The sequence below is a fragment of the Python bivittatus genome, unplaced genomic scaffold (assembly GCF_059951505.1).
Source record: "Python bivittatus isolate LINGU-HERP-01145 unplaced genomic scaffold, Pbiv_v1 ctg000020_np1212, whole genome shotgun sequence".
Taxonomy (NCBI): domain Eukaryota; kingdom Metazoa; phylum Chordata; class Lepidosauria; order Squamata; family Pythonidae; genus Python; species Python bivittatus.
Window position 1 is genome coordinate 89,409,961 of NW_028277030.1, and position 26,842 is coordinate 89,436,802.

The 26,842-nt window shown below is 38.5% G+C and overlaps 1 long non-coding RNA gene across 1 annotated transcript in view; it reads right to left on the reverse strand.

The window, feature by feature from the left end:
- LOC148217124 (uncharacterized) overlaps positions 1–25,661 on the reverse strand; it is a 29,123-nt gene extending 3,462 nt beyond the window's left edge. The window contains exons 1-3 of the long non-coding RNA XR_015797995.1: positions 25,601–25,661; positions 15,669–15,787; positions 13,931–14,060 (exon numbers count right to left, since the gene is read on the reverse strand). This is a non-coding gene — a long non-coding RNA (uncharacterized LOC148217124). The remainder of the gene's footprint in view (positions 1–13,930; positions 14,061–15,668; positions 15,788–25,600) is intronic.
- Between the last annotated feature and the right edge of the window lie 1,181 nt (positions 25,662–26,842).

The following is a 26,842-nucleotide window of genomic DNA, read 5'->3' on the forward strand; positions in this document are numbered from 1 at the left end:
GAAGGTAGAAGAGAAGTAGATAACAATTGTTCTGCCTTGCCTTGCCTTGTTTGACTATTTCCATAATGAGGTTCATCTATGCTAGGAGGCCATCGTTAGCATGCCAAATAGTAGGCTGATAATAGCAGGCATAAAAATGGTCCAAGATGATTGGTTGCTGCTGGTTCATTAATGGCATCCTTAGAACTGAGAAGCTGTCTCTCCAGGTTTTAGCATGACATGTCCATGAAATGTGGGGGAAAGTACAGTCCAGCTAGTGAAGAAGGCAGAGAAAAATAAATTTGGAACCACTTGAAGCTTTATATATTACCATTTGGATGTTTGAACACCAAAGAATCATGTCATCTATCAATAACAGCAAATAATAATTATCTTTAAGACACCAAAGTTTCTTTGATGGGGTTACTGCCGAGAACCACGGTGAAGTTTCTAGAAACTATACAGAAATGTCTTGGGTTTATAAATTACTGATGCAATATACTTTGTAAAAAACTGATTTCAACTATATTCAACAAAACAACCTTATCAATATGCAACTTGGATTTTCTGGGCTGCACTTGGAGCTGAGGTGGCTGAAACACAATATTCATTCTTGAAAAACTGCCAGGAGTCTTAAAGTGAAGGCAGAAGTCCAAGGTGGAATTTTGTGGTGAAATCCAAGCAGCTACCATCATTGTGTGGGGTGGGATTCAAATTTCATAACATTTTATACTGCTACGTATTGTCCAGTTTAAGGTTTTTTTCTTTCATGATGTCTTTCGATGCTGGCAGTACTCACCTAAAAATAAAGATAATCCAAAGCTTGTGGGAGGAAAGCCCTATTAATTTGGTAATTTGAACTCAGGCCTTAGACAAGATACTGTACATTCAAAAATATATTTTTTAGTCAGACTGATGTTGTGATGCAGAAATAGCAAAGCTAAAGGGATGCCAAAACAGCTGAGCATCAAACATTTGGCTCCAGAGGTATCTGGGCCAGGGTTATAAGTGCAAAAGAGACAGGGGCTTTTCAAAAGCCCATGCATCTGGGTGGGCACTGCAGAGCTGCTGCTCTGATATCCAACACTTCCGCAGAGGCAATTTTTCTCGGAAAGCTGAGGGTGGGAAAGGCAGATGCTCCATTTAAGATCACTGTAGTATAGAATAACTATTATTATGCTCTAAAAGCCTGGCCTAAATTATGGGCCTGCAGTTCCAGCTTGGGCTTTGGACAATGATGTTTTTCATTTTCTGGCTTTATAATGCCAGCAGTAGAATCATACAGAGCAGTAGGGCCTTCAGAGTTGGAACTAGTCCAGCTCAACCCCAGCTGCAAAGCAAAAGTAATAAAAAAAAATTGAAACGTAAAGCTTTCCTGACAGAGAACTCTATTTGCAAAAAGGCAGGCTGAGGCTACAGGTTAAAAGAAGATTGGCTCACTATTACCTGAGCTGATGTGCAGAGTCCAACCTTCATTTGTCAGGGCTGGGAGTTAAAAAATCCAGAATCACAAGAGAGGAAACAGAGAAATAAGGGTGCTTGGGAGGCTAAGAATCAGGCTAGTGCAAAAAGCAATGGGGAATTCCATCGTGTATAGTATGTAGAAAAGAGGAAGTCAGAAATACCGCAACTGTGCAGCAGTCTCCAGCAAGATGAATTGATACAAAATCTAGTGAGATGGAAAGCAATTGCCCTGGAAAAACATTGTGCAAACTGGAGAGTTTTCATAAAAATCCCAGACTAATCTAGGTGGGAGTTCTAAATATAAATTAAGCCAATATGGTATAGTTATTAAAGTGTTGGTCTGGGATTGAGGAGTTGTGTTGGTTGTGTTGAGTACACTGAGGGGATTTTTATTACTCCATACCACTGGTAGCCCCAAAATGGGGCTCAGATGGGATGGCATTCTTTGCACTCTCTTGTTAGACACCTGGAGGGAAAGCTGGCAAACACTGGTTCATCATGTTGTCTGCATGTCATTTGCATTTTGAAGAATGTAGGCATGAGGACAATCCCAGGTCAGTTTTCAACTGTTTTTGTAGATAGAAACACTAGTGCCTTAGAAATTTCCTTAGATGAGTCATGTATCACCTTCTAAGACAGTAGATCATATGGACTGAACCACATTTTGAGTTTCCCTTCTGCACTATTTAGGTTTTCTAATATTAAAATCAGGAAACCACAACTGTACTCCAGTGTGTAGCTTTAAAAAAAAAAAAAATCTTGGTAACTGCAAAGTAGGGCTTTTGTCATCCAGAGTGATTCCACAATATTCCTCTGAATATGTAATCTTAGAATTTCTACAATCCTCACTAAAATTCTTATGCCTCAAAAGAGAAGGGCATCTGCCAGTTCTTTGCATAAATAGTATTTATCAAATGATCCAAAGCTGGCTACAGTTTGCCAAAATCAATACATATTTTGAAAATGTTTGGGCCAAACCGACTGGTATTTACAGAGTTAGTCAAATGTTTTATGCAAATATGTAACTGAACCCTGACATTGTTTTTTAAATGAAAGCAGCTTTAAAAGAGGGAGTTTAGAATTGTTTTCTCTACTCCAAATGTCTCTCAGTGGCTCCCCACCTCCCTGATTTTCATAGGCATGTTTCTCTTATACTTTTGCAAACAGCCCTCCTTGCCCTCTCAAAGGATTTTCACTGGGCTGGATCCAAAATAATCCTATCAGAACAAATACAAGAGATGGTATTGTTCCACTAGGAGTTATGAAAATGCTAAAGGAACAATTAGTACAAACCATACTTAGTGTACTGACATAATGAGTTGTGAAAGTGCTTACATCAGCAGAATCAAAATAATGGAACTGAGACTTGCAGAAGGGTGAAAACAGGATTTCTGAAGAATGACACCACTAATTGCAATCCATTTTCTTTAAAAAGTGTCAAGGTACAATTATATTAAAAAGGTAAAATCTCCTTCAAGTCAAGCTTGACTCCTGATGACTTCACGGACACAACATGTAGTCTTCTTGGCAACAGTACAAAAGTGGTTTTCCAGGATGTTTTTGTTTTGTTTTTTAATTCCCAGTCCAGTTTACAACTCTGGGATTTTCTATGGTCCCTGATCCAAATACTAACCACATTTGTCCCTTTCAAGCTCACCCAAGATTGGCTTGATGCTGCCACCTAGCTGGGCACTCTGTTACCTACAGTGATGTAAAATATGTAGTTGGCTCCTAAATATGCATTAACAGGTCATTGAACTATAACCTGTGTTTCTTTCTTTGTGAAATATCTAATGTATGCATTACAGGCAGTCCTCATTTAGTGACTGCCTCGTTTAGCAACTGTTCACAGTTACAACCGTGATAGAAAAGTAACTTTGTGACCAATCCTCGCATTTACGGCCTTCACAGGTCTGTAAAGCAAAGGAAAGCTGAAGTAAGATCATAAACACAATCATAGTTTCACTTAGCAATCGCTTTGCTTAACACCCGAGTTTCTGGTCTCAATTGTGGTCACTAAATGAGGACTACCTGTACATGATGTTTTCTGTCTCTCTCTGAAAAATGATTTTATATGCCTATGGAAAGAAGTATCAATAAACTAAATCTAAAGTAGATTTTCTGGGTAAGCAGCAATTTATGTTTCTCATTCCATTAATTTCTCCATTTTTCCCCCCATGTAAAAATGCTTCCTGGCAGGAGATGCCTAGACAGATCAGTCATAAAGCATGCTGGGAGTTATAGCTCAGCAATCAGATATTTCTCCAGATAAGTTTTTCTATGCCTGATGCCATAAGGATGATTTTATAGAGGATTCAAACTAGGAAGAGAAGGGTTAACCCTTCCCTTTCAGGACATACAGTAACACCTCCTCATCCGATCCACCCACAATTTTCCAGTGTCTCAATTTTGATTAGGAAAAGAAAATTCCCCTATTAGTGTTAATGAAAGGTTTTTTTTCTCCTAAACTTAACCACCATGCAGGGGCTATTTGGAGGAACAACAGAAAAACATTAGGGAATAAATATAACCATTCCTTCCTTTTGAATTAAGACCCCCCCCTCCCCCAAATCCTACCTGGGAAAAAGGAGCCTCATTGTTGCAATCTCTTAGAAAGGAAGGAAAAGGGAGGAAAGTAAAGGGGGAAAGTGGAAAAGAAAAATAAAATAGATGTATTGTTGTTCTCTTAAAAGGTTAAAAATTCTTCATGGGAATGCTTCTTCAGAGACCTAACTGCCAATTCCAGCCATTAACAAAATTGGAATGGGGGTGAAAATGAATTGAAGATTTTATTTTTTTTTTGGAGTGATTTAGTTGGGAAACAATTAACTTTTCAATATGTGAAACTTTTAGTTCTAGTAACATCTTAATTGTGTGTCAATACATCTAAATGGCTAGAATGCAGGTAATGTGTTGGCTTGCAAAGCAATTGCTAAATTAGAGATCTTAGCATGAGTATTCTTGGAATAAAGCAGTTTTGGTGGTGCTTGTGGCACAGTGGCAAAATTGTGCCAAACGTTATCAGTACCATTCATACTGTGCTGCATGTGGCAAATGTACAACTAAAACTGGCAATTTAGTTTACATGTTCTCTGTCTGACTAAAAAAAATTATATGAAACCCTCAGTTAACCAAAGCCATTGATGGGCAGCAGAGATCAATATCTATTGGCCCATTTGGCAAGGAAATTGGCATATTAAAAGATTGCAATTTGGGAATGTAAGAGAAATAAATGGTAAAGAGCAAGAATTAACAGATGAAAGAAAAATAGGTAAGTTGTATGTAAAATTAAGAGAAAAAAGGAATAACACAATAAATCTGAAGGAAGGCAATCTGATCTTGTGGAGTGGAGCTGATGAATACATGCAGGGAAGTGAAAGTGTAGGTTTAATTATGAATAAAAGAGTTAAAGTATACATCAGAACATATGAATAGGTATCATCTAGACTGTTGGTGCATGTGAAACTGAGAATCCATAGTTTGGTGATTTGGTGCATGTTATATTCCAGTGAATGGTAATAATAGAAGAACTAGAGATAAGTATTTGGGAAAAATATGTAATACTCTGAATAAATATTATCCAAAGGGAATAAAAAACCTGTTTTCTTAGGCGGCATGAATGGGCGAATGGGAACAAAAAAAAGATAATGTAAGAAAAATGATTTGGCCATTCAGAGACTTCCAACTTAATGAGAATGATGACTGGTGAATATCTGCTTAGAATAAGATCTGTTTGTTTTGAATAGTTGATGTAAATATAAGTATATTCATATGTAAATATTGCAAAGTAACAAATATAAAACTAAAAACATGAAAGATTTGACTGATTATGGTGAAGGATTGAGAGAATTAGTGAAAGTTACAAGGTTGATAGGGGTTCTTAATGTAGGACAGACCAATTTTTGGTAGTGTCAAGAAAGGACCTTGGGGAAAAAATGAACATAGAAGAAAAGAAATAAAAGAAAGGAGTGTGAAAGTAGATTGATCACTGAAAGAGCAAAAAGAGTCCTGTATGAAAAAGTATTCAAAGATATATTAATCTCCTAAGAGAAAGAATGGAAAGTGGATATATTTACAAAGTGCCACAGAAGTGTAAGAGTTATGCTGATGGGAAGTATGAAAAAGGATACTTCGTAGAATGATGAAGTGAAAGAGGGTGTGGATGAGGAAAAAAAATAATGTAAGAGAGTGGATGCTGCAAAATGAGGGTGAGAGAAAGATACTGGATTATGTGTAGATAGAGAAAATGTAACTGCAAAGAATATAGTCAAAGAGAACAAGCAGAGGTTAAGATGAAAGGAGGAAGAGAAAATGCAGAGCTGTTTAAATAATGTAAAATATGAAGTGGTTGGAGAGAACTAACAAGGAAGCTTCAAAAGAGTGAATGAAATTAAAAATAGAAGTGATGGAATGATTTGGGATGAAAGGCCCTGCCTTAGGGGCCCTGCTCCAGACATCACCAGACGTGAGACCTTCTTTGTGAGGTTGGGCCGTAGGGATCAGTGGGGATTGCTGCTCACATACCTTCCTCCCTACAGTGTAGCAGCATCCCTGCCTGTGCTCCTTGACTCTGTGCCTGGGTTGGCAGTGGAGTTCCCCAGGCTTATGGTTGTGGTTGACAGGCATTTAGGTGGTCTGGTCATACACAATGAATGGGGACCAAATCCCAAAACAAATACATGAAGGAAGAGTGAATGGGTTGGGATAAATGAGAAGACCAAGAAAGTCATGGTTGGATGGAATTGATGAGATCCTCCCAAAAAGAGTGGTGAGAGGTTCAAAATAAAAAAGGTAATGTATGAAACACTGTATGTATATAGTAGAAGCAAGGATGGTTTCCAAGGATAGAAAGCTAGAGTAATTGTGAATGGTGTTGATATAAACTTAGTTTAGCTATGTTTCCTTTTATTATCTCATATTTTTAATTATTTGACTCTAAAGAACAAGTTGATAGTTGCAAGGAACCAACCAACCAAGTATGAATTACTATGCTGTAACTATGTGTGTATATGCGTGTGCATCTGTGATGCATCTGTAGTAGATATTATTGTCCCCTTACAACCCATTGGCCATCTCTTTCTCCACTCTATCAAATTTCATTTAAATAAATTCTATTAACGGTTTATAAAGAACACAAGAGGCCACTGATATTGACTTAGTCACCTCACATGTGAACTACTACAATGTGCTCTACATGGGGCTGCCTTTGAAAACTACTCCAAGATGACAGTTGGTCCAGTATGCAACAGAACGAAGGCCCGTCTTGGCACATCCACATCCAAGCTGAACTGGTCACCAATTAGAGTCCAGTGAAAATCAAAGTACTGCTTGTCGCCTACAAAGCCATTGTGACACAGGGCCTGGTTATCCAAATTACCTTTCTCCCATCATTTCTGCCCTCCCATAAGATCTAGAAGAATGGACTCACTTTGTGTGCCATCTGTCAAGCAATGGCATCTGATGAGGCCTACAGAGCATGCCTTCTCTGTGTAGCATCTTTTCTCTGGAATAGTATCCCCCCTACTGACCATGCCAGCCGTTAAATGAGCCTTTAAATAAATAAATAAACCCTTAAATGAGGGTTTGCTTATGGTCTATTGTTGTTCCCTTTGTTGCAGTCATCTTTTATTCTTTCTGGTCTAATGTACTGTGGTTTTTTTCTAATTTGTACTCTACCCAGAGTTGCTGCTGAGTTGTGTTGCCTTAGAAATTACAATTATAAATAAATTAATGTTTCCAACAATTGGCTGTTTTTCAAATCTTAGTACTGGAATGGTGTTTTAAAAGTCCACACAATTAGAATGATTTAGCTATTACATTATTAAATTATGTGGGACAGGGTGATTATACAGTACAACATACAGTTTAACAGGTTAGGTTCTTTATGCAATAGTCAACATCCAGATTAGAGTTTCATGCAAGAAGAAAGTGAGACTGAACAAAATGCAAGAAAAAAATTGCTATTTTAAAATGTTTGGGTAGCTTAAGTGCCTGAAAAGAAAGATTCAAAAGAAGCACACAAAGGAACAGCTTGTTGATTTATTCTTTTAGAAAATTCCCCATTGATATCACATACGGCAATCAGTTCCTAAGTAGCATGGAACAGTATTGAGTGGATTACAGACAAATCTAATATGAACCAACTTCAGTAAGCAGAAGTGAGTCTTCCTGCTTCCCCCTTCTTAGTTTAGCCAATTTTGTTAACAAAAAATCATGCTTAAAAAGTGGAAGTGGGGTAAAACAGGAGAGTGAGGGATCCTTGAACTCCTCCAAATCAGTTACCAAATTTCTAAAAGAATTCTAAGCATTCTAACCATTCATCCTCCAATATTTGTGATCCTGTCTGTAATGTGATCCTATACATTTGTATCACTAAACCAATGCAAGGTAAGTGCAATTGGCCAAGGATTGTCACCTTACTCAGTACATTCATATAAAGCAGTTGTGTCAATATTTACAAAGATGACGCCTGCATGAAAAATAAATATACTTACATTGCAGAATCTACTGCTGATACCTGTTATCTTTTGTTGATGAAAGAAAGAGTGAATAAAGAGACTGTATTAATCTTATTTCAGGGGTACAAGCTTTTGATCAATAATAAATTAAACATAAGAACCTTTCAGCAGTGCTGGGCCTGGCACTTATGCACAGTGAGTGACCTGAGGGAAATGATAAGTGCTGAATCACGATGCAGTTTGCTTAATTTGCCAAACTACTTACATAATCCCAAAATAAGAATGGAAGGAATAGCAGTTTGTTGGCAAGGTATGCAAGTGCAGTTTTTGCATATAGATACAAACAGCACAATGATATCAGCAGAACAGGAAATATGTTGGGATTCTCAATAAACATGACAAAAAGAAGAAAATGTGAAAATGCTTGTTCCATATAATGCTATGAAGCTGGAAGATCTCTTCTGCCCAACTATTTAATGAATGGGTTATTTTGTCTAAGTGTCCAGGCAGAGGTTGCCTAGCTGACCAGCCTCTGAGGTGACCTGAAAGACATTGATAGATGTATCTAGCAGCAGTTGGTTAAATACAATTTGGCTTCTTCTGAGTATCTGCCAGCAAGACCTGGGCTTAAATATATTAACTTGGAACTGGACTACCCAGCTACCTGTTTCCATTCGAGATGACATTAAATTGCAGTTGCTATACAGTTATTGAGAGCCAGTTGGGTGTAGTGGTCAAGGCACCAGAAGATCATGAGTTCTAGTCCCACTTTAGGTATGAAAGCAGCTGGGTGATCTTAGGCCAGTCATTCTCTCTCAGCCTTAGGAAGAAGGCAAGGGCAACCCACTTCCAAAATCTTGCCAAGAAAACTGCAGGGACTTCTCCAGACGGTTGCCTGGAGTCAGCACTGACTCGAAGGCACCAAAAAAAAAAAAAATCAGTTCCTTCAGTGTCACCTCAAGAGCAGGTGGGATATTCATACATCCTGCTTTGTCTTAGCAATTAGAGCATATTTGTCCCACCAGACCAAGCTGAATTGCCAGCCAAGCTAAAGATGAAGGTTGTTGAAATATATTGCTTATTTATATGTTTATCAGTTTTCATACCACTGCAGTCACTTGCTAGACTCCCAACAACAGTCCTGTGTCAAAAGAATAGGTTGGTATGCATGGAAACAAAGTTCTCGTTATATTTTAAAACATGGAAAAAGAATGGAGGAAATAGGGCCACCAATGCAGAAGAAACAGGGATGGGAAGGCTGATGCCCCAGAATAAGACAATCTGGATTATCTTTTAAAAGGGCTAAAAAGAGATAAGGATGAAGATATTGAAATGTCAATGACAGGAGATCAGATCAAATAAAAGAAATTTGCTTGTACAGTGGCAAAGATAACTCACACTGTAGATCTAAGTAAGAGCTCTGCTTCTGTGTTGCCTAGCAACCAGGTAAAGCCAAATACATTTTATTATTGGCTTGGGTTTTTTGCTATGTATAGTATATCTGTGCATGGCTGTCAGCTTGTTTTGATCTGCTGAAGGCGTGTTTCCCATGATCCTTTTTAGTAGGTCATATTATTAATAAAAATAATTTCTCACATAGGGTGAATTCAGCAGGAGGAACCCTTTCCTCACTGTCCATATCTTCCGTAGAAAAGCTACCATGTGACAGATTGAGTACGAGGCAGTCATTACAGTAATGATGAATCAACACAGGATGACAGACAGCAATCACATCCCATTCAGTCACATAATTACAGAATGTGTGATCTGATCCAGATTTCTGGTGGTGCAGAAGGCTCTGCCATCACGTGTATTATAAAATGGTGGATGGTATATACATTTTTTAAACATTTTAAGTATTAAAACAATAAGAAGCTTCTCAGAGTTTTCTATGTAATTGACACGTGACTGGTTATCACTACTATGCTAACTTGGAAACAGATTGATAGAAAATAACAGTTGCAGGGCAGATCACACATAGCTATTTTTCTTAACAAAGCCAACACACTGCAGTATTGCTGTGTTGAAAATAATGGACAACATCTGTGTGGTAGAGAAACAGCTTAAGAAACTTACAGTGCAGGAAGCAGTTAATTCAGAATCTTACTGCTGTCCTCACACATTCAGGATTTTGGCTGTCTCTTCCAGAAAATATAAACACAGATGTCCTATTTGGCATTTACAATTCATAAAGGGAGGGGGGGTTAAATAAATGTGGGGTTCCCAAACAAAGTAGAGTTTTGACGCACTGTAGAAGTTTACTCTTCCACCAAGAATTACACAAGTGGAACTTGCCTTCCTCAAGCTTTTATGCCCCAAGAACTGTAAGGCTGAAACTGAACTCCAAGCCAAGTCAGTCTGAGTTGAAAATAAAGGATTATTTTATTTCTCAGAACCAAGCCTGACAAAATTATTAATGTTTCATTTATACAAATGTAGGAAAGCAGCTCAAAATTGTAATAGGTAAAAATAACGATATACATGAGAAAACTAATATTATGGTAACACTGAAGTATGGAAAGAAACCCTCATGTAAAATACGAATGGCACCTGTTACTAAGAAATACAGTATATTACAACTTTTGGCTATTACAAGTTCTCACCCCTAGCTAAAAACAAGGACCATCCAACCTGTTTTACAACCATATCTTCAGCTTGGAAAGTAGTCCCCCTTGTGTTGGACCTGAAAGGTAGCTCGTGATTTATTATATACAATTATTGAAATGGGAAAGCTAATAATAAGCCATGAATGATTTGCAAGAGAAATATATGAGTGATGGGGATGAAGAGGAAAAAAAACTGAAAAATATTTTTTTAAAAACAAAATGTTAAGAATGGAATACATTGTGAAAGGATTGAGAGGGAAAGGAAATGTATGAAAAGTTGAATAAATAAAACAACTCGCTCAAGGATGTACAAGTAGGAATGGGGGTAAGGATAATGAAAAAAAAATCAGTTGATTATCTGCAAGAAAGAGTATAGCCACCCCATACATAACCACACAAAAAGAAACTTTCAGCAACAAAGTGATGAGATTACATAACATTGAAAACCCATACACAGATACAGACACGCACAGACCCATATACCAACCTTGCCACCCATCCAAAAGTTTGGGATTGAGGTGACCAATCTCAAGGGTCACTTTGATTTGACAATAGACTTACCCATCTCTGATTCCAGTAATCCTACTCCCCACCAGGACATTACGTGAGCAAAACCCCAAAGTACTTTTTAAACATTTTCACCACTTTGATCCCCACCCATTCTGAGGCCATGAGTTCCTAAATTAGATATCAGAGGCCAAAGATTTGGAATTCTATCTGAAATTTTTTTTTAAAAGATGTTTTGCCCCATTTCACATCAGGTTCATATTTCATAAAAACTTGAATGCTTTTTTTTTTTTTAACTATTTCAAAAATAAAAGAAGCAAAAATTACCAAGACTAGATTCTGCTTTAGCTGTGCTTTATGGAATTGTTGACTACATATTCACCTTTTTTTTTAAGTTTGGAGAGTACTTGGGAAGATACCACAGTCTCTCATGCAGAAATTCTGATTCACTAAGATCATGTCAACTCAGAAATGTCAACCTGTTTTCATGAGTTGCCCTTCATTAGCTGCATACACACATACAGACACAGAGGCAACATCACCAGTTGTTCATGCACCAGTAGTCATATGTGAGGACTATAGATATATGCTGACATAGGTACATGTGACCTTTTCAGGTAGTCAGGAAGATTCTTATATGGAAAAGCCCTTGATCAACATGACCCCTTCACATGTAACAGTGGGAAAAGGAATTAACCGGCATTTTTTATCTATCTATCTCTTTTTCGTGTCTTCTCCCCACAACACCCTCTGGACTAGGATCTAGGGAATCTAGAAAGCATTAACACAACAGCTTTGCAGTCAGTTCCACCCATTCTGCAGGATGCCTTGAGACAATAAGTTGTTGTTTTTTTTTTTGCATTTCCAGTCTTTCTTGCATTTGTTGTGTGGTTCAGCTACATTCTAGACAACAAGTAAGTTAGCATGTTGGCCCTTGTTCGTTCCATATTTCTCATCTGTTGGAGCTGCACACAATCATTTCCTGCCAGGAATCATTTGCATATTATTCATTATGTGACCTGAATATACCTCTCATACATTCCAAAGAAAACATAGGACTTTTCTGCTTCTGTGCAGTGGATGATCATTTCCACATTATTACCCTGAAGAGTAAGGTCTTCATATTTTCATATAATTATCCTGTTGATCTATCCAGATACAGCATCATTTTGAGTTGGCTTCTGGCTGAACACTAGTACTGTTAACACACTGATAATATAATGTACCATTAAAAGTACCATTTAATATTGGTAATTTATTAAATGCAATCTAATAAGCTGCTAATAGGACAGCATGGTTATGTCATGTCATGGCTAGAGTTCATAAAAGAGAATCTGTGGCCTTCATTTTATTCTAACCTACTTAGCTGAACTGTTCTTTCCTTGCACTTGCTAATTCATCCCCAGCCAGTTGCCATGGTAACACTGCAGTATGCCACACACAGCTGCAGCTCACCGATGAGAAACACGCTCACGTTCTCATGAACCTGATGAGTCATGAGAGGTACAGAATAAACAGGACCAGGACTAATGAAAGTGAAGCCATTTTTCCAAAGCTGTAGGGGGAGTAAGTTAAGGGGGCACTTGTTCTACTTCTCCTGAATAATTCATTTCCTTTTCTTTTCAATGGCATTTTCCAAACTACAAAATCATTCTCAGCAGATTATTAATGCAATAATACATAGGAAACCCAGCTCAATGGTTGTTAGGCCTTCTTTCACATCACCAGAGCTTGGTAGTGTTGGTGAGGAAGGAGCAATAACAGGCTTTCTCAGCTTTTATACATGCACGCCCACACATATATACCCAATCCTTTGTGCCCATTTCTTCATAAGTATCACTTCTGATGTCTGTCATGATTACTGATCTCTGTGGGATTATCCTTTTATTCATACATGTATGCATACCTGCACACACAACTTAGTTTTACTGAAATGGGAAATCAGAAATTCACAGAACAAAATAGGGTCAATTTCTTTGCTTTTAGGGATGCCTTGAATGTTTTAGTTCTTGTTCCTTTTTTGCCTGACAAAAAGGTTTTGCCCACCAGTATGTTTCACACACCAGTTGATTACGTACACTTATTTCACCTGTCTCACAAATTTCCCCCACAAAATGTGTTAAAGTTGGGGTTATCAATCAATGGTTGACAGTTAACTCTGCAAATGTATGTACCCACACTGTGATCACAACAAGGATATTGCACCTATCGATTAAATCCACAGCAGGCAAAAACTTTTCAGACATGAGATTTTAACACTAGAAGCAGGCAAATATGGAACAAGAGCCAATGTTTCTTCCACGTTAATAGGATACACTATTTATTTACTTTATTTGTTTGTTTATTGGACTACATCTAATGTGTCAGATCACCGCCAATTCCTAAATGAAGAATAAAAATAGCACTTCTTAGCACATATGGGCTTCCTTGATTATTTTCCCATTGCAGACAATAAATTGACAGAAAGTGGAATCATAAGCAAGCATGCAGCAGAAGTGAGAACTTAACCACAAATCTAGCAGTTCACTCCCATGCTCTGAACTAGTATGCTAAATTGGTTTTTAGATCACTTAAGAACAAGGAAATATGACTTTACTCTTTGGAAGCCTAATGAGGAACTTATGGCCCTACAGATATTATGAAATTCAACTTCCCATTTCTGTTATAATTCTTAATAGTGAGGGATGTTAGGGGGCATAGTTCAACATCTGGAGGGCCATGTTCTTCATTTCTGCTTAGGATACTTCTACAAATCTCTTTTCCCCTAACTTCCAAGTTTTGTAAAGGTCTGAACAGTGACTGAACCACTTCACACACTAATTCTAAAAAAAATAGAGCCTAGACTCATTTCCTTCGAGGTAGCAAGCATAAGCTATTGATGCAAGATATTAAGATGTGTCACACATTTTTGCTTACCTGTGTAAATATAGGTAGCATTTCTAATGCAGTGTTATCGACAGTATTCTGAGACCAGTCTTCCCCAACCTTGCAACATGCAGATATAATAAGTCTGCAATTTCCACAATTCTGATCCACCATGTAAATTCTGGGAGTCATATTCATAAGAAGGATATCAAGTGGAAGGATAATTAAGAATATACAGTAGATTAAATCTGTAGCTTTCTTTTGAAATTACAGTTATTCAAAATTGTTATGTCTGTTTTGTGGTAGAAATTGTCAATGTGTAATACATTACACTCTAATCTTTATAAATAGTAGGTCTTCTAACCTGATGGGCAAGCAATTTGAAAGTATAGAGTAGCAGCCAGGTTTATGAAAAATGCAATAACAGTATAGACTCGGGCGGATAAGGAAATGAGGCTTGCCAAAATAATTGTAGGCAAATAGAAGACAGTTCCTGCAATTGTAAATCTGGCTGTTTTAGTGTTGGCAATGTCTTCATCTTCACACTAAGATTTATGAGCTTCAAATAAGGAATAATTTGCAATCCAACATGTTACAAAAGGTAGCTGCAGGGAAACTGAAATTTGAATAATATTCATCATGTGTCCAGAAATGGGTGTGCCAAATTTTCCATGTCCCAGATTTTACTACTGCTTCCAGCAAAGTTAATTAGTCAGGCCTGGCCCCTAGTCACTATATGGACAAATGCTTGCCATACTGATCTATTTCTGGTGACAATTTGCAGCTCTTCCAAGGACATTCCACTGATCTCTTATCCATTCACTTTATCCTTTGTCTTCCTCTTCTATTTCTCTTAATTTTGCCAAACACAGTCTTTAATTCTAATCCATCATCTGTTCCCATCCGATGCCCAAATTATGTGAGTTTCTGCTTGTTGATCTTTGCTTCAAGGAAGCAGTAGCTTGTTTGGTTCAGAAATGACTCACTGGTTCTTTTTGCAGTTCTTGGTACTCTTAGTAACATCTCCAGACCTATGTTTCAAAGCCATTATCTTTTTCTCTCTAACTCTTTCTCACTGTCCAACTTTCACAACTCTTCTGTACTACTGGGAAAAAACTCACTGCTTTAAACTGTTCTGACCTTTGTTGTATTAGAAATATCCTTTCTTATCTTGCATGATCTTTCTATATTTGTCACTGCCTTCCTCCCAAAGATTAATAGTCTCTTCTCAGAGTGCACACTGTTCATCTTTATTCTTGAGCCTGGGAAAACTTCACTGTCTTACCTTCAACTGTGAGTTAAAGATAGCAAAATGATTTAAACTATGCTTTACCTTTCTATCCTCTGGGCAGAATAGAAGGATATATTGAAATAATAATAACAACAACAATAATGGCAGCACAGGCAGGCCAAAAAATAATGGGTCTCAAATGCAACAGAAAGAACCACATTCAAATGTCATCACAAATGATAACAAAAATGGCTTTGTCTTACATGTGAAAGAAGTCCTTTGTCCATATAAAGCCCTTTGTTCAGTAGATTACAAACTAAATGTAAGGCAGTAATCTGATGTTGCAGCTGAAAAGACTATGCAACTCTACACTACATCAACATAAGTACAGTGTCCAGATCATACTAATAGTACCACTCTATTTTGCTTTGGAGGGTGAATGGATTCAAATTACAAGGGGGGTTTGATTAATTTATTAGGAAGATCTTCTTTATGGTATGAGCTATTTCACAATGGGTTTCTTCATTAGGGGTTTTTAAGCAAAGGTTGGGAGATTACCTGTCAGAGATGCTGAAGTAGTTGATTTCCTGTACCAGCAGTAGTTTCAATTGAACCTTTGAGGTCCTTTCCAACTGATTTTGACTACTTGTCACCATTCTGAAATGATGACTGGATGGCTGTAGCAGTAAGGAAATAAAGAGTTAGGAAAGCTGCAAGCAAAGGGATAAAGAAAAGAGAGTCAAACTTCCTAGTTAAGACCTTTTCTCTGGTTGAGATAAACAACAACACACAAGAAGAGAAGAGAAGAGAAGAGAAGAGAAGAGAAGAGAAGAGAAGAGAAGAGAAGAGAAGAGAAGAGAAGAGAAGAGAAGAGAAGAGAATTCCACTAGATTTTGGTCCAACTTTTTTTCCTAACAATACCACAATACTGTAATATCAGTTTGATTCCATATTTAAAAAATGGAATTTGTAAATGCTTAGATAGCATCTGTAGATAGGAGTTCCTTTTATTAATTTACAATATATGCTTGTGCATGTTTACTGACTTCAGTGTGAGGCTTATTCCAAGGTAAATAACCCTGAGATTATAGGTCCTCAGGATGACTGGCTGCCGTAATACATACCTTGCTGATGTCTGGATTGAATGACTCCTGTGTAGGCTGTATGGACTGCCTTTAAAGCTCTGCAAGTGTGATGTGTTCAAATGCATGAATCAGAAGTAGCATCTGTAAGACCAGTGTTGAAAGCATTGCATTGGTTCACTGGTTTCTCCTTAGTTTCCAAACCAATACTGGTGTCAACCTTTAAGGCTTAAGATATCTTATGAGATAAGATTACCATTAAACTGATCTTCCTAGATCAGACTCTGATCCATCTGCCACTCTTGTCTGAGGCTAAGGTGTCTCAAATGAACTTATTCTACCCTGGAATTCCAACCCCTAGCTGTCATTCTGATGTGCCTCAGGATGATTGAAAAATAATTCTACTCTTGGAGGATGATAGGCGGGTACAGCATTGATCTGGTTTCAGATTTTACCCCGATAATGAATTTACGGATTTCACATACATAAATAAATCAACAAATAAATCCTCCCCTTCTAATCATTATATGCCAGATATATCAATGAACAGCATGTCTGAAGAAGTGAAACATCTAAGTTACGTAAAGGGTGAGAGCAAATTATTCTAGACAACATTAATCCCAGGGCTGGCTATGGCAAAATCATCATTAACTTGGCCTTCCAAACTTATCAGAACCCTCTTTAAAAATAAAACAGCAAGCATCCTGTTAGGGCGTTCAGATGCCCACCTCCCATTATTGGAACAATAGTTTCTCTGTTGTTTCTAACCTAGTATTTATCATTAAGATTCTTCATGGCTCAATAGAAACAGAGGAAAAATGCATCATAACCAGGTACTATGAGCAAAAGCAGAATAGCAGTGCTCTTCTGTTAGCTGCATTTCCATTAATGCTATCCGTCACCAAGGTGGCAACAGTCTACTTTATTAATGGACTAAGTCACACTTGGGCCCAACGTATTACAAATGGAATTCATCAGTGTTTAAAATGTATTCCCCCCAGATGGGATACAATTCAGATATTTGGCCTGAATTCGTGGCACATTTTTATAATGGTGTCAGTAGGCCATTATCTCAATTGCCCATGAGAAATTTAACTTCTTCATAAATGACAATGGCAGATAAGATTTAGCCATGCATCTAAGCTGGCCTTTTGTGAATTGATCTATACATTTATTGCTCTTTAGGTACATTAGCTCATCATCTGGTCTTTTATTTTCTTGACCTGACTTTCTTTACTAGTGGTATAAATCTGTATTTTTCCAAACATTTTTCATTTTTTCATAGCTCCAGTGCAGTATCTCTGCTGTGAGTCTATAGTGGTATCCAGATAGATTTTGCCAAAAAACTGAAGCAAGCAAATCTGTGTGATTATATAATACCATAGGCATGGTTACTAAACATTACTCTAATCCAAAAATCTATTATAAGATTTTTATATATTATAAGATAACCTGTATCCACACCCAGTTTCTTTATCTAAGAAATGATGAAATAATGAAACGTTCTAAACAACAACATGGGAAAACATCTGGTTCTATTTCTTTTCCTAATGCTACATAAGGTTTTGTCTACTTTAGTGTGACTGTGCAATCTCCATTTTATATGAACTGGTTTCCCCTTTTCCAAAGAGGTAGCTGTGCTTGTAAAGTTCACTCATGCTTTAATAAGAGTGTCTTCTGCCAAAACAGCTCTGGGAGGATTTCATTATTCCCATTAAAAGTCCTCCCTCACCACACACATCCATAGTTGCTGTTTGTCTAAGAAGAAGAATCTTTCCCCTTAATTCAAGGGGAACCCACAGCCTGCAGGCAACCCACACACAACACCAAACCTCAATGACAGACTTCTGGAAAATGGAAGGATGATTTCCCTGCACTTTCAATGGGAAACAAAGAGGTATACAAGCCAAACAAACAATTTCAAAAGGTAAGACTCTATTGACTTCAATTCCTGATGGCTACACATATCCACCTGGTTTTCTTGGGAACTACACAAAAGTAATTCGTGTTCTTCCAGGAAGTATTTTTATTTCCCAATCTATTCTATAACTCTAAGCTTTTCTGGTGGTCTTCCATCCAAGTCCTAACCAGGACTGACCCTCACTTAGCTTTCTTGAGATAGCTAGGTGCTGCTTACTGAGCTGGAAGAAAAGGCTTCACATCCCTAAGAAAGAACACATGGACATACACACAGCACAGGCCTCATGTGCATGTGATTGGCCCTCAGTTGCCAATCCTCAGAGGTTTGGCTCCCATCCCTGTGTTAACTACTATCACTGCTGTGAAAGGAATTTCACTTTCCCATCCTTCCCTTATAGAAGTTCCTTTGCTGTCATTGCAACTGCTTTGAGGCAGGAGAATTCATAAGTAGTAAATCAAAAGGGTAACATGCACTGTATCTCAAGGTTGTAGTAGAATTACATGAATTAGGTACAGAGGTGAACGAAAGGAAGTTTCCAATTTTCAAGAAAAAAATGGAAAAAAGGCTCTGTGCTCAATATATTTCAAGTATTTGAAAGTGAAATTCATAAACTGCATCTTCATGTCTTCAGCAGACATCTTCATGTCTGCTATGAACATTCTGCCATCAACAAGATATTTGTCTGCTTCCTTTATCTCCCAGATATGTTGGTCTTCATCTCCCAGAAATCATGAGCATTGCATCAAAAACATGGGATAGAACATGAATAATTAAAAAAAAGCATCTAGCTCATCAAGAAAAACATTAGTGGGCAAAACATTCTGTACTAGAGAAAATATATAGAGTGAAAGCCACCTTTGTTCAGTGATGAGTGCCTTTGGACAGGACTCATTATACACAATCAAAGATTTTCTTTAAAACACAGTGCATTGGCGAACAACAAATAAGGTTGAAATATTGGCATTACTATATTATATTTCCCTTGAAATCATACTGAAATCCAACATTAATCCTACTTAGTGTAGACTTTCTGATTTTAATAGACTAGCATAATATAATGCAGTATAGTTTTCTATCATAAAGAGCCAGCATTGACATTTTTGCAAGATACTCTTTTGTCCACCTTAGCTCATAAGAAATCACAGGCTCAAAGAAATGTGATTTTTATCTTAAAAACAAACAAACAAACAAAAACCACCATTGATTGCTTAACATGGCTGATAAGCACTTCACTAAAATGTCTCTTGGAGCCTCTATATATTTGAAGATGATGATAAGAAAATAGGGCTTAGCTGTAAATATCCAGTGCTTGAGAAGGATGGATAAACTAGGTGGTTTTAGCTGAAGTAAATGAGGGAGGTTACAAGTCTGTCTTCTGATAAGGTTAGGCTTTATGCTTCAAGAATTTGCAGTGTCCTCCCAGCAGGAAATCTGGGAGACCTGGGGAGTGAAAATGGAGGGAATAAGGCTGCCCTTCCTGGAGGACTGAAGTAATTGATGGCACAATGAGAAATCTGAAATCCATGATGTCCTCTAGACCTGCAAAGAACACATTACAGAATAGAGAAAAAAAGTCCTCCAATGCACAGTCTGCTTGAATGAAGTACAGTTTCTTCTCTACCTACCATCATTTGCCCTCCATGAAAGACCTCTTATATATTCTAATAAAATGGGAGCTGAGGCCTTTCTAGTAAGTTAAAAGACTTATTAAAGTTGCTTTTTTCCTTTGCTGGAAATGTTCTGGGAGTGGAAATTTTAGTTGGAAAATAAAAATAACTGATCTCTGAAACATGCAACATTTCCTCAACCTTCCAAACAAACCTTTCCAGTACCATGTCAAAGGAATTTTCTGTTCTAGAATTATATCAAGGGAAATACATGACCCCTGGAGACTTTGACAGTTCTGCTCATTGGTTGCAAGAATTGAACTAAGTAGGACTATGCTTTGTATTTAATATGATTATCATTTCAAGGATTTGAATTTAATGTGATTTTCATTTCACATCTGTTAAAACATTTCAAGTTCAATTATTGGAGCTTACCCCAATTTAGTTCCTCCCAAAAGGTGTTACAACATCCATTGGCCTCTATCACCAGGTCTATTGACGTACTGGCTGGGATGATACCAACACCTGGAGAGGAACCAGGTTGAGCAAAACTCATATATACTGGCCAAAGCTAACAATCCTTTTCATGTAAAATCCTGAGCTGGACTTCAGTCTATGGTAATCTCTCTTCAGAGAGTCCTAGATCAAATTTCAAGGAATTTAAGTCCTGCCTCCAAATGAAGCTTTTCCCCAGAAACATGGCTGAAGGGATGCCAGGTAGCTTGATATTTCTGATCTTGGCTTACTTAATTCAAGGTAAAGAATCTTTGGAAGTAGGAAGTGGGGTAAGGGAGGAAGCCACAGCATATTTGCTTTTCAGTCAATCCAGGCAAAATGGTGTGTAGCAATTACAGAAGGGAATACGTTTTTGACATTTGGGGATGAAATTGTCCTTACTAGAAAATGAAATATCAATGAGAGAGAAGCACCTCTTAGCAAACTTTAATCAGAGCATAGATTTAACATCTTCCTTCAACCTCAGGCATCTTACGCTGCTTTTTCATTGCATCTGCATCCCGCCTTTCCTCCACAAAGCTATATACGGTTCTTGGGTTTTAAGGATGTCAGCAGCCTTCTGAGACAGGACAGAGACAGTAACTCACCAAGAAAACACAGGGGTTTCCTAGTTCCTAGTTTCCTAGTTCAGGTGTGGGCAACCTGTGGCCCACTTTTTACATTGGAAGAGATTGGAAGTTTTAAATAAGTAGTCTGTAGTTATCTTTGCAAGTTTCATTCCTTTAAATAGGGCTTTATTTATGGACCTGCCTTTTCATTTTCCACTTTGTTTTTGAACCTGATGAAATTGACAAGTATTCTGCCATTTCCCTTTCTGGACAAAGTGACAGGAAAAGTGATAAAGCTGTGGTGGTTTGTGTTTTGTTTTGTTTTTTTACTGTTCTAGGAGGGGTTAAAAAAGGAGAATCCACCAGTCAGGGGTTGTGGAAAGTGCAATCCAGACAGACAGCACATCAGGCCATCCTTGTGGCCAAATGAAGGAAGGGATTGAAATCCCAAAGAGGATTTTTTAAGCCAGCTTCATTTCCAGCCAATTGGAGTTCAGTAGCTTAAGGCTGCAGTGCGGAAAAGCCTCACTTTCACTCCTATTCTGTGGGTTGTTGTAGGAAAATGACCACAGTTAACTCATCGTGATCAGAAGTCACTAATGAGAATGACTAATGTTGCTTTACCATCATCCTATCTGCCCACAGTTAACTCAGGGAGAAATCTTAAGGACAAACCAATGTTGTTATCATATGAGCTGTTGTGACTACATAACCACTTCATCAGACAAATGAAATAAATTCCTGTGAAATAGATATCTGACTATATTTAGTTGTAGGAGAGCGGGGGAAAGAGAAGATGGGAGAAGATGATGAGAAGAGGCAGGATTGATTTGGGGACCAAGACACATAGAAACCAAATTGTTATAAGAAAAGTAGGGTATGAGTCAGTTCTATGCAGCAAAATTGTCTGATCTCTAAAAGACCAGCAACTTCCTTATCTCATGAGATTTTTAGTTCCAAGAAAGTTTATATACACAGTTGTGTGTGTTTATGCAGTTTGGAGGGTGAGAAAATATGATGTGCGGAAATGGTAAAAACAAAGGTGAATTACAGGATTATTTTGGAAATGACCAAATGTGAATTGGTCATATTTTATTTGTCATGGATCTCTTAGCACTGATTAACTAGCTAGCTAAAAACTATAATGTGTCCACATTCAATCCATGAGAAATTGTGTGGAATCTTTGAGGAAATTTGTTTACACTGTTTCTCAAATCTTTGTAATTTTGGCTTAGAATCTCCCCGAGTCTTACTATTGTTTTCAGGTGGTTGCCGGTTCCATTGTGAGATTTATGTCCGTTTTTTTTTTCTTGTAGTCAGTTTGGCTCAGTTTAAAATCTTGTGCAGTCCTTCTGATAGATCTTGGCATATATCACATTGAAGGATGCACATGGTTCCCTTGATGTTGTAAATGATGTTAATGGGCCTCAAAATAGTATTGCTAGAGTAGATATGGGGACAGAGTTGCCATCTGGGTCTACTTCAGAGTTTGTTTCCTCTGCCAATATCAGTGAGCCCTACCATACAATCTTAATGGGCCTGTGCTCTTGGCCATGTCTCTGTCCATGATACAACCAAGGTAACATGATGTAAAAAGTGAAATACTCAACTTCTTTGTGTCTATTGATTGATCTGGGGTTTTTCCTCCTGTGCTTTTGTTGTAGATGAAACTCATATTTTTATGTTTCCAGTGCGGACTGAGTCCCTCCCCACTGTCTTTGAGAACTAGTTGCATTGCCATAGACAGTACAGCTCCCAGATGCCAGCTGCAAAAATCTGGATGGCCACTAGATATCAGCAGAAAGATACGGAAATCAGTGCTGCCATCTAGGGGATTTGGATTTGTGCAGCCCAGGTCAGGTAGCCCTAATAGCCAGATTCATAGCTCACAGTCTTGAAGTACTATTACTTCTCAATGGTCTTGGGATCTTCACTCCTCTCCTCACAGACTGTACCACAGACCCTCTCTGCACTCCTCCCCACATACCTGCACTCCTCCCCACATTCCTTCAACATGGAAGGCTTCACATGCCAGGTTCCCTGCAGGCATGATACCTTCCAGCAAACTTCCTGGAAAAAAGACTTCTCTTTGTCCAGTTTGGACAGTTGATAATTGTTGATGAGAATGAAATGTGGAAAATACAAGTTGTCTTTATGGTGACTGGGATGTGATTTGCATAAGGAATGGATAGTAATGTGACATTATTCAGGGTAAGGTAGTTGGTCATTGATAGTTAATACCTGTTTTAGGGTCAATGGGCTGTCATGCGAGCCTCCCCCAATCTGATGCCCTCCAGATGCCATTGATCCCCCATATTAAAATATGATACCTTTTTCCACATTCATGTAACCATGGTGCATGAGTGCCCCAGCAACTGCTTTTTTCTGTGTCCAGGGCCACATTAAGATTGTGTGGTTGGTGTCTTTTGACATGAGTGAGACAAGCTAAAGTTGTCCTTCATTGTATCAATGCTAAAGTATATTTTCCCCCTTATCCCAATGCTATCCAAAGGGAACCTCAAAGAGTAGAGCATTTGTTAGGGTCTTCACCCATTACCCTGGAGGGAAGTCAGGGGTCTGCACTGATTGGGGAAAGAAGCAACAGACTCAGGATAGGGATAGGCAAAGGGGAACAGCCAATTTCATGCCAGCGTCATTTTCCACCCGCTCACCAAGGTGGAGAATACTCCAACACAAAAGATAGGAAAGGACAGTAGATACCCTGGAGGTCAAGGCTGTCCTTGACCATTCCAGCCTCTTTAATCACAAATGGCTGCTTAAGTCATTTGAGCCACCACATTTTTTAAAAAAATGACTGAAAGCCAGACAATGGGTAGAAAATAAAGGCTGAAGTAAGCAGAGGAAATTGGGGGGAACGAAACAGCAAATGCTGAACCAAATCCCGCTGAAAAGACAGTTTCAGGATTGATAATGGTAGTTCTGAAGTCCCATGAGAAAGAGGAGAAAACTCTTTGGGGTGGGGGAGAGCAGATCCAATTACTGTTGAACGTTGGGAAGTTGAGAGAGAGAAAATATTGCTCCTGGCATTAAAATATATTGATTTGGTTTTTAAAATGTGTCCAAAGTCTATTCATTTCCCCACTTGGCAACTTTTCTTCTAAAAGGCAACTGTCTTCCTATTTGTCAAAAGGTTTGCAGCTGGATCCCTTCCTGCTCACATATAAACTGGTGGTGTCTGAAATGGCAACAAGCAGCATTTAACCTTACAGTATTGACTGTGCTGCAAGAGAGAAAAAGAACACACCAGCCTTTCTGCTTCCTGGGAACTGTTTACCTGGAGAGGCAACTGGAACACGGGCTCCCTCCCTGTTTGAGCCCAAATCAGTGCATATTCTGACCTGCAAACCTGGAGACTTTCCCAGGCCACAGCCTCTAAAAAGATGATTACTTGGCTCTAAGGGATCAGATTACTTTGTTCTTAGAGTTACATTTTAACTGGGAAAAGTTTAACAACTTTGACTTATGGACTTCTACAATTGGCAGGAGAAAAATGAGCAGAGGAAGTCATGGAAAATAACCACAAGTGAGGCCGTCCCATGCTACACAAAATTCCTGAGCTCTTTGTCTGATTGTTTTTGGGGGCTGGGGGAGGGGGGAGGGGTGCTGGGGAAAATATTTTCCAGATACACAGTCCTGGCCTCACGAAGTGCTGATTTATGCCAAGTTTATAAAAAGCAGCTGCAGACAGAGCTGAATGAATGGATTACACTGCTGTCTGCCTTCCAGAATGTGCTTTAGTTCACACCCTGTCCCAGAGAGCAAGGCTGATCTCTTAGCACTCCATAAATTTACTTTTACACACGTGTGCATGCTCAAACAAAGGGGAAAAATCCCCTCCCTGGCTCCCTCTTTGTGTCTGCATCAGAGTGAAAATTGTGTGAGTCAGAAAATAATTTTCTTTTTAAAAATAAATTCTTGTTCCAGTGCCTTTAACACTCGCCTGATGCAAAGCAAGGGAGCCAATGAAGCATCTCCTCACTGCTCTTCTATCACTCCATGGTAGACAAAGAAAAATATAGCCATTTTACTTGCCAAAATGATTTGAACTGCTTAATTAATTAGAACAGCCCCACCCTGTACATGAGGAACAGCATCCATGCAAACACATGGTCACGAGGTCAAGAAACAGGAAAACAGGTGTCATGGCAACAAATCCAAATTTTTACATACTGCAGTGGTTATGCAGTATATGACATTTTGTGCTGAGTTCAAGGACTTAGCTTCTGGGAATATTTTACATGTTGGGATGCAAATATCCCTATTTGTAGGTGCTGAATAAAACAAGAGATATTACAAGTGGCCGACCAGCTGAATGTACTTTTAATAAAATTTAGATTACTAAAGGGCTGCATTTTAAGTCACAAATGGGTGGAGTCCATCCATTGTAACTCCCCCAGATTGTTGCAGGAGTGGGAAATACTAAGAAGATGGTTGGGAAAGAAAGAGATGGGAATATATGGTGTTTCCAAAATCTTTATTCTAATTATTATTGCCCAAGACTTTAATATCTCAGAATTTCTTGGAGCGCCCAAGCAGTTCAGGTCTTGCTTTGCTGTTCCCCAAAACAGTGCCATTGGCCAGGCTGGCTCGGAACACAGGGGGTCACCAGGCTGAGGGAGGAGGAGTCCGCTCTGCACAGCTGGAACGTCCCCAAGGAGGATCGAAACATGAGCGCAGGTCTGCATACTGTCATGCCAGAAACTGGTCAAGCTGCCTGACCTTGCAAATATCACAGCTTCAAGCTTTTCCATTAAAGGCCTTCCCCAACTTGCAATCAGCCCCAGCACACGCATACCTTAGCGGCATCTTCTTTCTGCTGTGTACCAGCAAAGTTGCTCTCTTTATCTCATCCCTTCTCCATGACTGAGACAAGCTGAAGTTGTCCTTTACTATATCACTGTCATAGTGTTGTCCTCCCTTATTCTGACATCATCCCAGAACAGCCTCAAGATGCGTAAAATCTGTTAGGCTTTTTCGCCCATTAAAGGGGACATAAGTGAATGTGGTGGCTTGAAAGAGGCGTGATTCCAGCAGAACAAGGGATCAGCAACGAGGACAGCAAATTTCATGCTGGTACAGTTTTCTGCTGACAGGATGATGAGTGGGTAGCATTTCAACTCAGCAACAGAGAGACTTGAAAAATGGTTGGGCTTGGAGTGGCAGACAAGGTGAAGTTGCAATTGCAGCTTAAGGATTTTGAAAGCCTCCTGCTTTTCAATCGCTTGGAATAACATTGCTGAGAAACTCAGCCCTGCATTACAAACATCGGTCAAAAGAATATTTCCTGGCAATTGTTTTGAGAACAGCTTTTCTCAGAAGTAATTGATCCTGAGAGGATTGCATTTACCTGTTTTTTGTTTGTTTTGTTTTTGTTTTGGGTTTTTTGTTTTTGTTTTGTTTTGTTTTTTGAGAAAGGAGGAATTTTTGCACCAATAAGACAGGAGTCTAGGAAGGGATCCAAAATACAGTATTCCTAATGGATCATCAAGCCCTTTCTTTTTCTCTTCAGATGGACCGCTGGGTGAAATTATCAGTTCATGGGAGATCAGTCCAGGAGGAGGCAACAAATTAATTTCTTACGCTACAAGAGTGCCACATTGCCCCCTAGTGGTAACCATTTAGAAAGCGGCATGATTCTCCTGCTAAGGCTGCTGGTTCTGGAAGAAATAGCCTCCAGAACTCAGATAGCCATGCCATCTTATTACAGCTTTCAAATTGAGAAAACTAATATACAATACCAGACAGTGGCACTATGAAAACTAATTTATCCCCGGTGCCCCCCCCGCCCCCTTTTCTGGGACTAGATTTCTTTAGGAGTGTGAAGGCAGCAGTTTTGAATGGTTTATGGAAGATCAAGAAAATCAAGTTACTTAATCATAAAGCTTTAAAGGAGTCATTCAGCTCAATCCTTTGTTCTGGCATTAGTTTCTGATTTGTTTAACCTCTAATAAGTAACAATAGAAATGTTTGTGATATAGCTAGATAGCAAGAAAGCTAGATAATTAGATAGATAGATAGATAGATAGATAGATAGATA